Here is a 12,763-nt window from a genome sequence, read left to right as displayed (position 1 = left end):
ATTAACCTTTAAGAACAGAGTTAGAAGTTTTGTACTCAGAACAAGTACAAAACTCTGCAGATTCTTTCAACATGCTCATATCTAATTATCCAAACACAATATTTTCTAATGACTAATTTCAGCAGAGATTTTACAGACCAGGAAAATCAGAGGATTTTAAGATAGCAAATAAGATCGTATTTCCCCTGGTAAAATGGTCAGTCATAAGAAAAACAAATTTATAACAAATGGCTTGTGTAGTTTAGAGATAGAAACATAGAAATGTAGAAACATAGAAGATAGATGCAGAAGTAGGCCCTTCAAGCCAGCACCGCGATTCAATATGATCATGGCTGATCATCCAGAATCAGTACCCTGTTCCTGCTTTCTCCCCAGATCCCTTGATTGTGTCAGCCCTCAGAGCTCTATCTAACTCTCTCTTGAATACATCCAGTGAATTGGCCTTCTGTGGCAGAGAATTCCACAGATTCACAACTATCTGGGTGAAAAGGTTTTCCTCATCTCAGTCCTAAATGGCCTACCCCTTATTGTTAAACTGTGACCCCTGGTTCTGGACTCCCCCAACATTGCGAACATTTTTCCTGCATCTAGCCTGTCCAATCCTTTAAGAATGTTATATGTTTCTATAAGATCTCCACTCATTCCTCTAAATTCCAGTGAATAAATGCCCAGTCGATCCATTCTTTCATATGTCAGTCCCGTCATCCCGGGAATTAACCTGGTGAACCTATGCTGCACTCAATAACAAGAATGTCCTTCCTCAAATTACAGGATACTCCAGGTGCGCAGGATACTCCAGGTGCGGTCCCACCAGGGTCCTGTACAACTGCAGTAGGGCATTTATCCACATTATACTGCATCTGCCACGCATCTGCCCTCCCACCCAACCTATCCAAGTCACCCTGCCGCCTCATAGCATCCACCTCGCGGCTCACACTGCCACCCAGCTTTGTGTCATCTGCAAACTTGGAGATACAGCATCGAAATAGGCCCTTTGGTCCACAGAGTTCATGCTGATGATTGATCACCCACTCACACTAGTTTTACACACTGGCTCCACACTAGGGGCAATTTACAGAAGGCCAAACAACCTGCAAACCCGCAAGTCTTTGGCACGTGAGAGGAAAGCGGAGCCCCTGGAGGAAACCCACGCATCACAGGGAGAACATGCAAACTCCACACAGACACCACCCGAGGTCAGGAGCAAACCCGAGTCTCTGGCGCTGTGAGACAGCAGCTTGTGCCCGTGAGATTTGTTACGATTTGGAACCCATTGGTCATCAAAACACCTCCATTTGTAACACAACAAAGATAATTGCAGGGTTATATATGGGGGAAAACATTTTGAGATAGCCCCTTCAAAGTGCTGGCAACAGAAATCATGAGCCGAGAAGCTATTTCTAGTGGGTTGATTCTGTTGCAGTTTGGATACAGGAAAACCGAGAAGTGGATTGCATGGTCCATGTTCATACTGCTTGTTATGCAGAACACTCAAGGACTGGAGAAAAGGAGTAATGGGTTGCCCTTCAAGAGGAAAGTATAAAGAAAGAACAATTGGTCCCCTGAGGGCATGCCTGACACTTCATAAGCTTACCATACCATAGTTCCAACCCTACTCATTAAATATCCTAAAGGAAAAGATCTATCTAATCTCTGCTTCTGAAAATGCAGTGACAGGGACACCTCTTACCTGACAAAACTCCAAAATGGAATAGATTGCTCGTATTCATACTGAATAAAAATTAGTAGCACATTAGTTGGAAAACAAAAGATGTCTCCATTACTATTGTGACATTTGTACTTCTCTTGATAACAAAAAGCACAATCTACCCACAAGTGCAAGCCATTAATTACCTAATTAGGTAAACTCATGTGAAGTCCTCTATCCAGACCCCACTAAATGAGGGTGACACAGTGGCACATCGGTAGAGGTGCAGCCTCACAGCGCCAGAGACCCAGGTTCGATCCTTGCTAGCGTACCGTCTGTGCAGAGTTTGGACGTTCTTCCTCTGACTGCGTGGGTTTTCTCTGGGTGCTCCAGTTTCTTCCCACATTCCAAAGACGTGTAGGGATTTGCAGGTAAATGGCTTCTGTAAATTGCCCCAAGTGTGTTGGGAGTGGATGATACATATGGGATACATATCTGTGTTTCGTAATTCCATTTCGGGACACATGGCAATAAAGCTCTTGACTCTCTCTTGAACTAGTGTGAACGGGTGATCGATGGTGGCTGTGGACTCGGTGAGCCAAAGGGTCCCAACCCAAAACGTCACCTATCCATATTCTCCAGAGATACTGCCTGACCGGCTAATTTACTCCAGCACTTGGTGTCCTATTTCAGTACCCTTCTTTTTTCTCTTTTAACACACCAAGCTGTTCCTTTCCAGGTACATACGCATACTCTTATTTTCATAAACGGAGCACTTTCATTCAGCCATACTTGACAAGTAGAAACATAGGAACAGGATTTGTTATTTACACTTACATGAACTTGCTCCACCAATCTATGAGTAGGAAAGAAATGTAGATGCTGGTTTAAACCGAAGATAGACGTAAAATTCTGGAGTAACTCAGCGAGTCAGACAGCATGTCTGTAGAAAAGGACTATGTGACGTTTCGGGTTGAGACCATTCTTCAGACTGAGAGTCAGGAGAAAGGGAAATTAGCTTTATAGTTGTGCGAGTCAGTAGGTTTATAATAGAACTCAGTCGATAGTCTATCTCCTGTGATAGAGATGGTGAGATCAAGAAAGGGGAGGGAGGTGTTGGAGATGGTCCAAGTGAATCTGAGTGCAGGATGGAAATTGGCGGTGAAGCCTCCAAAATAGGAACCTCGTTTCCGTCTCCCCCGATTCTCAGTCTGATGAAGAGTCTCGACCCGAAACGTCACCTATTCCTTTTCTCCAGAGATGCTGCTGTCTGACCTGCTGAGTTACTCCAGCTTTTTGTGTCTATCACCAAACTATGACATCCACTCACTTGTCACACATCTCTCTTTTCCCCAGATCCCTTCAGAAATGTGGTTTCACAAAAAACTTTTGATTTCAGATTTTGAGTGATTGTAAGCCACAGCATGGAAACAGGCCCTTCGGCCCATCGAGTCCCGCTGACCAATGATCACCCGTTTGCACTAGTTCTAGGTTATCCCACTTTCTCATCCACTATCTACATACCGGGGGAATTTATAGAGGCCAATTAACCTACAAACCCACGTCTTTAGGATGTAGGAGGAAACCAGAGCACCCGGAGAAAACCCACACGGTCACAGGGAGAACATGCAAACTCCCCACTGATAGCACCCGAAGTCAGGATTGAACCCAGGTGTCTGGTGCTGTAAGGCAGCAGCTCTACCAACTGCATCACTGTGCTGTCACTAAACAATAGTTAATTGTTAAAAACTAACGATTGACCAAGCGTTAATTGTCATTTGCAGAAAATAATTCCAATTTTCTATCTTCCTTTGCAATAACAAGTATTTGAATTTTGTTGACTATTATTGAAACAGGAGCTTCAGTCTGCTGAGTCCACACTGGTTGTGAGCATCAGTTTACAGCCTCATTGTATTCTCCCTGCATTCCAATCAACTCTTTCCTGACTCCACACACTAAAGACAGTTCAGAGTAGCTCATTAACCCCTAGCCGACTGGTCTCTGGCAAAAAAACAGCAGTGTCTTGAAAAAGCTGACGCAGTCACAAGGGAAAAAAAGTGCAAACTCCACACAGACAGCGCTGGAGGTCAGGATTGAACCTGGGCCACTGGAGATGTGAGGCAGCAGATCTACCCTGCACCATGTGCCACCATGTGGTTGCTGGACTTCCTCATCCACAGAACTCGTTTTTCTCTCTCTCTCTACCTTATGAGATGTTGAAAGCATCAACCTCATATTTCTTTGCTTTATAAAGATTATAATCCTAGTTTGTGCTGATAGAGGAGTCTTATTATTATTATTATAGTCTCTCGGTGATGCTATCAGTTAACAAGATATTGAGCAATATAGGACATTGGGGTAGTTTATCAGAATGGACAATGTTACTGAAATTAAAATTTAATCTGCCGCAGAACTGAAATGTGTAACACAGACCTAGGAGGTCTGAATTAACAAGGATAACTTTCATATACATCTTATATGATATCTACATCTTAAGATGGTTCTTGTAATGGAAATCTTGAAATCCAGGCACTATTCTGATCAATCTACAATACTTTGGCCCCACTTCCTCTCGTCTTTGTCACAATGGAAACTGGCTCAATCGATGATGAATGTTTTGTTTCTGCACAGTTTTATAATCCAGGAGCTCAAAACGCTAACATGATTCATATAGCTTCAATGTTTAGTCATATTTTATCTCGCTATTCAATCACATGAGTGACTATCCAGTTTGCCAGTTTACAACAATCTACAGCAATCTGTAGAAATTACTGAATGTCACCAGCATCCAGAAATTTTCAAAAATCACCGGTGATCAATTCAAAAATGAAAGTTCTGGAAATACTTTAAACATACAATATTAAGACGGAAAGAGTGCAGAGAAGATTTTACGAGGATGTTGCCAGGACTCTAGGGCCTGAGCAATAGGGAGAGCCTAGGACTTTATTCCTTGATGCCCAGGAGCCTGATGGGGCGATGTTATAGAGATGTATAAAATCACGAGGGGAATAGATAGGGTGAATGCACAGAGTCTTTTACCCAGAGTTCGGGAAAATCAAGAAGCAGAGGACATAGGTTTAAGGTGAGAGGGGCAATTTTAATAAGAACCTGAGTGATAACTTTTTCATTGAAAAGGTGCTCGGTATATGGAACGAGCTGCCTTGAGAGAGAGTTGAGTCAGGATTTAAAAAAACCAAGATTTAAAAAAGCATTTAAAAGACATTTGAACAAGTAGACAAAATTGCTGGAGAAACTCAGCTGGTGCGGCAGCATCTATGGAGCGAAGGAAATAGGCAACGTTTCAGGCCAAAACTTTTCTTCAGACTGAAGAAGGGTTCCCAAAACGTTGCCTATTTCCTTCGCTCCATAGATGCTGCCGCACCCGCTGAGTTTCTCAAGCAATTTTGTCTACCTTCGATTTTCCAGCATCTGCAGTTCCTTCTTGAACATTTGAACAACTATATGGATAGGAAATGTTTAGAGGGATATGGGGGAAATGCGGGCAAATGCGGCATCTTGGTCAACATGGACGAGTTGGGCAGAAGGGCCTGTTTCTGTGCTTTGTGACTCTATTAAAGTATATACAATTAATTAAAAAAACGGAAATAACCTTACACTGATCCTTCTGACTCATGGCTGCTCATGTCCACTCACAAGAATAGGTTAGTTGAAACTGGCACAAGCTTAGTGGGCAAAGTCTCCAGAGTACTGGAAAAGTGGGAATAACATAGAACTTGTGTGAACGGGTGATCAATGGTCGGCGTGAAATCAATTGGCCAAAATGCCTGCTTCCATGCTGTATTTTTCAATCAATCAAATACTCTGCTAATCCTCATATTACCAGCTATTACTTGGAAGATATACTGAGGAAAGCCTGAAACTCAATTACATCCTGACAACTCGGCACTTGAGGAGTGGGCATGGAAAATATTCACGGTCAAAGCAAAGCATGCAATGAAAGGTAACTCTCCGCTAAAAGCCAACACACGTTTGCAAGCACCGAAGGAATCCACTGTTCAAATCTAAATTTACATCAGCGGCGGATGACCGAGGAGTACTCTTCCCTGAACCCAAGATTTTGGTACAAACAAGTAATGTAACAAGCAACGAGTAATTTCACTCTACCTCGATACACGTAACAATAAACTAAACTAATGTGTGGGAAGGAACTGCGGATGCTGGTTTACACTGAAGATTTACACAAAATGCTGGAGTAACTCAGCAGGACAGGCAGCATCTCTGGATAGAAGGAATGGGTGACGTTGGGCATCTGAAGAAGGGCATCCAGAGATGCTGCCTGTCCCGCTGTGTTAAACTGAACTAATGTTCCTGTACGATTCCAAAGAAGCTGTCATCTTTAAGAAAGTAAAAACAAAGCTCAATGTGTTCTGGCAAGCGGTTCTGAAACTAATGGCACTACTTTGAAGAACAAGGAGGTTCATCTATGGTGCAAATTTGTCCCTCAATCAGCATCACTAAAAAAGGCAGCTATCTAATTATTACTGCATTAGATAGCTGAGTGGCCACAAATCAGCTGTTGTGTATCCCGAATTACAAAATTGACTAGGCCACAATAGTACTTAATTGGTTGTAAATCTCTATGGGACATTCAGAGGTTGTGAAAGGGGCGATGACAGTTCAAATATTTTATTTTATTGTTAATGCAGTTCTCCCGAGATATCGCAGTTTTAAAAGGACCTATTAATGCAGAGTGATCCCGTGTGGAAACAGGCCCTTCGGCCCAACTTGCCCACACCACCCAACATGTCCCAGCTACACTAGTCCCACGTGCCCGTGTTTGGTCCATATCCCTCCAAACCTGTCCTATCCATGTACCTGTCTAACGGGTTCTTAAATGTTGGGATAGTCCCTGCCTCAACTACCTCCTCTGGCAGCTTGTTTCATGCACCCACCACCCTTTGTGTGAAAAAGTTTCCCCTCAGATTCCTCTTAAATCTTTTCCCCTTCACCTTAAACCTACGACCTCTGGTCCTCGATTCGCCTACTCGGGCAATGTAGTACAAATCATATTTACAGTTGGTAAATTCATTTCACAAACGTCATAAAAGTTCATCGAGAATAGATGCGGCACAGTCATTTCTTAGCATTGCTACAGAGAATTATATCACACTTGGGACGACAAACAGTTCAATAAGACAAACTTATCCAACTCACAGTTCATCTCTATTAGTCAACGACAGAGTGCAGTTATGATTGACATTGTTCTAAAAATATCAGCTGATTCTCAAGATTTTAGTGTTCTAAAGGTATTTTTGGACCCAAACCTAACCTATTTATGTATTTGTAAGAAACATGTAGCAGAGATGCCGATTAAAGCGCGCTTGAAACTTCTATGCAAATTGAATTCACCACCAGGATTCAATCAGAAAAAAAAAAATCTTATTTTTCAAACCAATTAGTATTTGTAACTATTCTGCACGGGTGACCCACTGGTAAAGAGATAGACTAACCCTGTCCTTTGCCTTGCTCTCACTGGACGAATATGTTACATGTTGAACTGTAAAAGGCAGCCAAGATGAAGTGCACAACTCGGAAAAACAAATTCGTCGCTAAGATTTGTGTGCGGGTTCGGGGGAAGGCAGACACGTTCACTTCTGGTGCGGTGAAGTTCCTCAGGGTCTGTAAAGAAAACTCCCACCGCCTCTGACGAACAACACGAGTTCCACTTAGACAATACCAGCAACCTCCTGAGAGTCAAACATTGCATGAGGATTGTGGACTCACCTTTCTGGCTCCTGTCCACTGATTTCTCCGCAGTTCAGCTGTTCCGTGGTTTACAACTCCATACTTGTCCCGGTCTCGGCCAGTAAAGGAACCAGCTCTGCTTTGAGCCGAGTGATATTTTTGTTTAGGCCAGTGGGGTTGGGGCGTTTAACTTTTGACGAAATGAAACCCCACTTTGCTCCAACGTTGCTGTCAAGTGTGTGGGCGGAGAATTATAAAACCGCATTGACACACATTAAAATAGAGAGGAATAAGTGCAAGCTGAGAATCTCCGTTTAGAGAGCCGCGGGGGGGGGCTTCTGAACAACAAAAGCAGGTTGTACTCCACATCAGAACTTCATACGTGGCTGGTAAATCCGAATATGAGTGTTCTCCTCGTGGCTGCTGCACTCCAGCCTTTCCAGTTTGGCCACAAGTCCTTCTCTCGGACGAGATGGGATAGTTTCAGTCTGTCGCCCTTGGCCAATTCAGGGAGTTGTCTGGGCTTGGTTGGAGGAAGGGTGAGAAGTCTGACTAGGCTGGGCGGTGTCAAACATAGCAAATTGCTGAGGAAACTCAGTAGGTGGGGCAGCACCTGTGGTGGTGAATGGACAATCCAGTGGAAGGTGTCTCAACCCCAAACGCCAACTGTCCATTTACCTCCACAGATCCTGTCTGATGTGGTGAGTTCCTCCAACAGTTTGTGTTTTATCTTAGATTCCAGCATTGAGTATAGGAGCAGGGAGGTTCTACTGCAGTTGTACAGGGTCTTGGTGAGACCACACCTGGAGTATTGCGTACAGTTTTGGTCTCCTAATCTGAGGAAGGACATTAATGCTAGGGAATGCAGAGAAGGTTCACCAGGTACGTCAGGGATGTCCCTGGTGTCCCTGATGTCCCTGGGATGTCAGGACTTTCATATGAAGAAAGACTGGATAGACTCAGCTAGTACTCGCTAGAATTTAGGAGATTGAGAGGGGATCTTATAGAAACCTACAAAATTCTTAAGGGGTTGGACAGGCTAAATGCAGGAAGATTGTTCCCGATGTTGGGGAAGTCCAGGACAAGGGGTCACAGCTTAAGGATAGAGGGGAAATCCTTTAGGACCAAGATGAGAAAAACATTTTTCACACAGAGAGTGGTGAATCTCTGGAACTCTCTGCCACAGAAGATAGTTGAGGCCAGTTCATTGGCTATATTTAAGAGGGAGTTAGATGTGGCCCTTGTGGCTAAGGGGATCAGGGGTATGGAGAGAAGGCAGGTACGGGATACTGAGTTGGATGATCAGCCATGATCATATTGAATGGCGGTGCAGGCTCGAAGGGCCGAATGGCCTACTCCTGCACCTATTTTCTATGTTTCTATATTTCTATCTGCAGTCTCTCCTGTCTCCATTTTACTGGTTCACTGCAAAATCTCTACAAGGTATGTGTGTATACTTTGAAGAATAACAATGTAGTATAAAGGAATTGCTGATGCTGGTTTATGCCAAAGATATACCCAAAATGCTGGAGTAACTCAGCGGGCCATGCAGCATCTCTGGAGAACATGGAAAAGTGACGTTTTTGGTCAGGACACTTCTCAAGGGTTCCGAGCTGAAACATCACATGTCCATGTTCTCCAGAGATGCTGCCTGACCTGCAAAGTTACTCCAGCACTTTGTGTCTTTTTTTGTCTGCAGTTACCTGTTCCCACTTCAACGATCCAGTGTTGACAGTACACCGGACCTTAAAGTGAGAATGTAAGAAATTACATATCTCCCTGAGCCAAGATTGGACTTTTCAGAGACATGGAAGCTGCAAGACGTCGCTCGAACATGGCGACTGTCTAGGTGCTGTTATGCGTTCCTCATGCAGGAAAGCAATGTGCAAAGGGAGCAAGGTATCCTGTCTCACAGAGAATAGCAAGCTGCCCCTTCACCCCTAGGGGTCCATCAGCTCTTCAAGGGTAATACCCCTGTGTCCATTGACAGCATCTCGCTGCTTGATGGGAAGTAATCACCTCATAGTCACAATCAAACACTTGTCCCATCCCAGTCATTCCTCCTTCCTGCTCCTGTCGGAGAGAAAGCACGCACCACCAGACTCAGGAACAGCTTCTTCCCCTCTGTTATCAGGCTTCTGAACAACCCTTCCATAAGCTAGAGTACTGTCCGATTCACCTCTACCCCACTGCGGACATTGGACTTTGACACAGAGAGTGGTGAGTCTGTGGAATTCTCAGCCTCAGAGGGCGGTGGAGGCAGGTTCTCTGGATGCTTTCAAGAGGGAGCTAGATAGGGCTCTTAAAAATAGCGGAGTCAGGGGATATGGGGAGAAGGCAGGAACGGGGTACTGATTGGGGATGATCAGCCATGATCACATTGAATGGCGGTGCTGGCTCGAAGGGCCGAATGGCCTACTCCTGCACCTATTGTCTATTGTCTATGGACCTGAAGCACCACAATGCTGAAAACTATATTCTGCACTCTGTATCTTCACCTTTGTACTTGTGTTTGACGATTGTATTGGGGGAATAGAGGCTGGTTGGTGATAGGTGGTGCTTGATGGGGAAGGGGGTGAGGGGTAGACACAGCAATGTGGAAGAGGTGGGGTCAAGCAGAGGGTGCTTAGTGATAAGTTGAGCCAGATGGGTAAGGAATGGTGGGCAGATGGAACCAGGAGCAGCGCGGGGTCGGAGGGATGAACAAAGGAATAGGAAAATGAACTAGACAGGTGAATGTGAGGGGCACGAACACTCCTGTAGTTCTCCTTCTACACACATTCCAAACAGCATGCAGATATGATTATTCCACTAAATAATTAAACGAATTGCAGAGTACCGGTAATCTCAATAAACAACATTTGCACTCATTTGAATTCAAAATAGCTGCAGAAATCTCTGACTTAAATGATGATGGAGGCCACTGTTATGTTTAGTTTGCATAATGAGTGGAAATTCTTTCATAATTACAGCTATCTATAAACATAGACTTATGAATCCAGTAATTTTGCTTAACATACCATACTTGACAGAAGATCAAAGTAAGAAATTCAGTTAGCATCTCTTGATCTTTTAATAAGATTTTTATCCATTTTGTACTATCTAGTCTTTAAACCATCATTTTTTCACATTTTAATTAAAAGTCACTAAATTTTTTTTCTTGTTTTTGTGCATTCCTTCGATGTGTTAAAACACTTCTTGACCTTGGATATATTGGAGTCATTTAGTTATTTTGGTCTTATTTACACTGTTTTCTTCTCATCACGATTTATTTCACACGTTTGAAAATGAGTATTGGATTTCTGTTAAGGCTTGTAATTACTAGAAATTAAAATATTTAATTAAGGAAGTAAAGAGCAATTAGCAAATGAACAATCTTGTGCAGACCTTTCCAAAGATTTTCTTTTTGAGTCTCTCCTTTGAGATTATCCCAGCTGTCTAGCAGTTTATGTTAGTGAAGCACCAGCAATAATGACAGATAAGGTTTAGCCCAGCCTCAGAGTAAACATAGTAGTTAGGATGCCAGGCTGGTTGTAGGAAGGAACTGCAGATGCTGGTTTAAACTGAAAATAGACACAAAAAGCTGGAGTAACTCAGTTGGTCAGCCAGCATTTCTGGGAAAAGGGAATAGGTGACGTTTCAGGTCAAGACCCTTCTTCAGACTGAGGGGGATGGGAAACGAGAGATTTCACGGTGATATGGAGATACCTGTTCCCTTTATCATTGTTACTTATTTGCACATCTTTCATTTATTTGTTCTTTTTCGCTCCATATCACCACCTATATCTCTCGTTTCTCTTTCCCCTGTCTCTCGGTCTGAAGAAGGGTCTCATCACAAAACGTCACCTGTTCCTTTTCTCCAGACATGTTGCCTGATCCACTGAGTTACTCCAGCTTTTTGTGTCTATCTGCCAGCCTGATAAGCAGGGAGATCTCAGGGAGACATAAGAATCGCAGATGTTAAAATCTTGAGCAAAGCACAAATTGCTACATTAACTCAGCGGGTCAGGCAGCATGTGTGGAGGGAAGGGACAGGTGAAGTTTTGGGTTGTGACCCATCTTCAGACTAATTGCAGTAAGGGGGAGAGAGCTGGAGAAGAGGTGTGGGCATGACGAAGCATGATAGGTGAGAAAGGTGGATACAGGTGATAGGGTTAAATTGGTTGTGTAAGTAACAAAGGTTAGAGGTGAAAAAGAGGCAAAAGGTCAGACAAGGATAAAATGTAAAGCCAGAGGGAGATATATAGATGGAAAGGGAGGGGTGGAGGAGTGGGGGGGAAGGGGAGGAGTAGTGGGAAAATGGGGCGAGTCCACAAATCCAGGCCCATCATCAACCATCCATCTACACTAATCCCGTATTAATCCTATTTTTATTTTCCCCACATTCTCATCAATTTCCCTCAGATTCTACCACTGGGGCTTATTAACCTACCAATCTACAGGTATTAGAAAGGCCTGCAGAAATCCAAAGCACCAGGAGGAACCCCATGAGGTTTCAGGGAGAGCAAGCAAACTCCACACAGACAACACTCAAGGTCCAGATTGTGTCTGGGTATTTGTCGCTCTGAGGCAGCAGCTCTATTAGATACAAAACTGTGCCACCCTTGATAAATATTTTTATACATAACCCCCCGGATATATATTGTAAACACCTTGCAATACACATATTGCACCTCGGCACCATCCTGTCCAGTGTGCATGAAAATGCCAAAGAATTAAACAAAACGACATTAGATTAGAGTAAAAAAAAAGACACAACGTGCTGGAGTAACCTAGCGGGTCAGGCAACATCTCTGGAGAACATGGATAGGTGACATTTGGGGTCGAGACCCTTCTTCAGACCTCAATGGGTACCGGGCCAACCATGTTGTAAAGCTCTACTTCTATCACCTTCCTTGTTTCTGCCTTAGTTTAGAGTAGCTCTCCTTCATAATCAGGAAGTGTCATTAATCTGCAGAAGGTAAGTTTAAATATTTCTTCTTGCTTATTAATGTCGTTAACTATCAATCTTGACACAAATTGTCTTGGAGAAAAATGGTCTTTACTCAGCTTTGTATTTTTTTGGGTAAAGATCTATGAGCTAATCAGATGTTATTCAAATAACAGGGCAGAAATGAATATAAAATAGTCTCAGTAGTCATAGAATTAATTTAAAATGTGATAATACCCATGCTGATTTCTGTACTTTATGGTGGGTCTGTGTCATTGGCAACATTTGGACATTTCTCTTTTTGGAAGGTTAGATGAAATTTGAATTTCCTTTTCGAGATGAGTATTTGCAACCCGAAGTACTTTATAGCCATTGGACAGCAACTCAATTTGATTTCTCAGCTCAGTCATTTGTCTATTGTGTGCTGAGATCTGATAAATAATCTTTTGCTTCCTGCAGACTAACGGCGAACAGATACA

General features: G+C 43.2%; 1 protein-coding gene across 3 annotated transcripts in view; it reads right to left on the bottom strand.

Annotated features, from left to right (window-relative positions):
* card11 (caspase recruitment domain family member 11) overlaps window positions 1-7,862 on the bottom strand; it is a 224,257-nt gene extending 216,395 nt beyond the window's left edge. For all 3 annotated transcript variants that reach the window (XM_033041134.1, XM_033041137.1, XM_033041135.1), the window contains exon 1: window positions 7,394-7,862. The gene's annotated coding sequence lies outside the window, so the exon portion shown is untranslated. The remainder of the gene's footprint in view (window positions 1-7,393) is intronic.
* Window positions 7,863-12,763: the final 4,901 nt, after the last annotated feature.

The sequence above is a fragment of the Amblyraja radiata genome, chromosome 22 (assembly GCF_010909765.2).
Source record: "Amblyraja radiata isolate CabotCenter1 chromosome 22, sAmbRad1.1.pri, whole genome shotgun sequence".
In the NCBI taxonomy this organism is placed as follows: Eukaryota; Metazoa; Chordata; class Chondrichthyes; order Rajiformes; family Rajidae; genus Amblyraja; species Amblyraja radiata.
The sequence above is the reverse complement of the archived record's forward strand: the minus strand, read 5'-3'. Positions and strand labels throughout refer to the sequence as shown.